Genomic DNA, 2962 nt, shown 5'->3' on the forward strand with positions numbered 1-2962 from the left:
GGACAATTTGTTATGCAGTAATAGATAACCAATACAGAAGGGAAGGAGCCAGCAAGGGGATTGAGAAAGAATGGCCAAAGAGGTGGAATGGCTGTCTGGTGCCCCTGGATGGAGAAGCTGTGTGATGATCAATTTTATGATCAACTTGACTGGACCATAGAGTGCCCAGATTTGGTTAAACGTTTTTCTGAGCGTGTCTCTGAGGGTGTGTCTAGACGAGATTAACATGTGAATTGTAGACTGAGTAAAGCAGATTGCCCTCCCTAATGTGGATGGATCTCATCCAATCAGTTGAAAGCCTGAATAGAGCAAAAGTCTACATAAGAGGGAACTCCTGCTGCCAGACTGCCTTTGAACTGGGACATTGGCTTTTCCCCTGCCTTTGGACTTGAACGGAATCATTGACTCTTCCTGGATCTTGAGCTTACTGGCTTTTGTACTGAAACTACACCATCGTCTCTCCTGGTTCTCAGGCCTTCAGACTCAGACTACGACTACACCATTGCTCTCCTGGAACTCCAGCTTGCTGACAGCCAATCTTGGGACTTGTCAACCTCTATAATTGTATGAGCCAATTCCTTCTGATAAATCTCTTCCTCCTTCTATATTTTTATCCTATTAGTGCTTTTTCTCTGAAGAACCCTGACTAATGCAGGCTGCATTCCCCCATCACATCAGGGTAACATGGATATTGCTAGAGAAGAAGATAAAACCAAGTGGGGTGGCCACCCACTGTGACCATCCCTGCCAGATTCGGCTGTGACAGCCTCCTGTCAGCTTTGTGGAGTTGGCCATGTGAACTCCTGCTGGCTCAGGCTCTGTTTGTGTCCCCGTTGCTTTGTTGGAGCTGGAGACTTGCTTTCCCCTTTGGCTCCAGGTTGTACTCTCTAGACAGACCTAGAGAATCGGAGAAGGCACTGGACTTTGTCTCTAGGACCCCACCTTCTGGACCACAGAGCTTAGGACCCTCTGGCTACTCCTAGTTGCCAGGGTCCTCATCCCATAAGCTCTGTTTCCACACTTTGGGCTCTATCACTAGAATAGCTCAGACTTCTCTCCTCCCTTTGCTGCATAATATTTCCTTGGGGCTCCCAGCTCTGCCAGGGGACTGTCAGCCTCAGAGAATGTGCAAATCTAGAAGCTGAAGTTTTCTCCCCAGCTCTTTCAGTGACTTACTGGCCAAGTCCCTCTCTTTCCCAGGACTTATCCATAGACTGAAAGACTTATTGCTGTCAGCTCTGAGTGCTGTAATTCTGGTGGCAGAAACTGATAAACTGACCATAGGCCAAAGAGCTGGGGGTGTGAATGGGGACATTTTCCTTTGTGCACCTGGAAAGAAAGCAAATTTGAGGGAGATCCCAGATGCTGCAGGAGGCTTCAGGGGCTTCATTGCAGAGAAAGCTGACTTCATTCCACAGTGCTGTACTTGGCAATGCTAGGCAAAAATCCCACCCTACTACCTAACCAATTTTTTTTTTTTACCGTTACAAGCACAGCTACAAGGAACACGCTTTTATCGTCTCCAGGTGCAGGTGTGGTAATTGGGTATGTGGCTAGAAGAAGAATCGCTGGGTGGTGAGGTTTGTGCTCTGCAACTCTCCTGTGCATTCCACATTGTTCTCCAGCCTACACTCTTACTAGAAATATATGAGTGTTTCCACATCCTCACCAATACTTTGTATTGTCAAACTTGAATACTTTTGCTAATTTGTTGAATGAAATGTCTTTCATTGTGGATGAATTTTCATTTCCCTGATTTCTAGTGAGGTTGAATGTTTTCCCACATTTTGGCAGTGGAGATTTCTTCTTCTATGAATTGTCTTTTCATATCTTTTGCCCATTTTTCTATTGGGATGTTTATATTTTGCTTATTATTTGTGGATCTTTATATATTTTGGATACTAATTTATTGTCAGTTACATGCTTTGTAAATATCTGATTCAGTGTGTGGTTTGTGTTTTAATTTTGTTTATTATATTTCTTTTGTTATACACAAATTTAAAATTTCTTTCAAAAAATTTATTTATTATTATTATTATTTTACATTCTAAAATATTGTTGTAGAGCAGTGGGAGGGGAAGGGGGATAGGAGGATGGAGGTGGGGATGGGGGGCAGGATAGCCCATGGCCAGCTCCTTCGCTGTCTTGGTTGCAGAAAGTGGGGGGGAGCTGTGTGGCTGAGACCCACTGTCCCCCCCGACTCTAGGTTGGGAGCCCAGGGGGTTTCTGGTAGTCTGGTGATCGGTCATCACTGGGCCAGTTGTGGATGTTGGCAGGCATGGCTGAGGCACTTGGCTGCCCTCACCCTGGCTTGGGAGCCTGGGGGTACTTCTGGCAGCAGGTCAGTCTTTGCTGGTCTGGATGTGGACATCAGGGGAGAGTGGCTAAGGCCCTCGGCACTCTCCATCCTGGCTCAGGAGCCTGGGAGCTTTTGGAGGTGGCTTGGTTGTTGCTGGGCTGCATGTGGACATAGGGGGGAAAGGGGGTATGGCTGAAGCCCTTGGTCTCCCTTCATCCCAGTTTGGTAGCATGGGGGACTTCTGGCTCTTTCAGGTTTTATGTGTTCTTTGGTGGTGTTAGACCTTTCCTGGTTAATATCAAAACTTTGTCTTTGATCTGTGGGTTTTTTGTGCTTTCTTTCAGTTCTTTGTTGAATTATTAGTTACCCCCACCACTTAAACTCAACATTGGAACTAATTTGTTGTCCTTTGCTTACTTCTAAAATGGGCAAACTTCCTGTAGGAACCCGTACTTGAGCCCTGTGGTCGAGCTAAATTGCTGCTTTGCTGCTGATTCTATGGGGAAAGCTTTTTGTGCAGCCCAGGTTTTAATTATTGACATTTTTTTTTTTTGTCTTTTTTGTCTTTTTCCGTGTCCAGCAACAGATCGCAACCCTCAGTGTTGCCCCCGTACCAGACTGGGGACCGGCAACGGGATTGCAACCCTCGGTGTTGCTCCCGCG

This window comes from Galeopterus variegatus, unplaced genomic scaffold (assembly GCF_000696425.1).
Source record: "Galeopterus variegatus unplaced genomic scaffold, G_variegatus-3.0.2 Scaffold1753, whole genome shotgun sequence".
Lineage (NCBI taxonomy): Eukaryota > Metazoa > Chordata > Mammalia > Dermoptera > Cynocephalidae > Galeopterus > Galeopterus variegatus.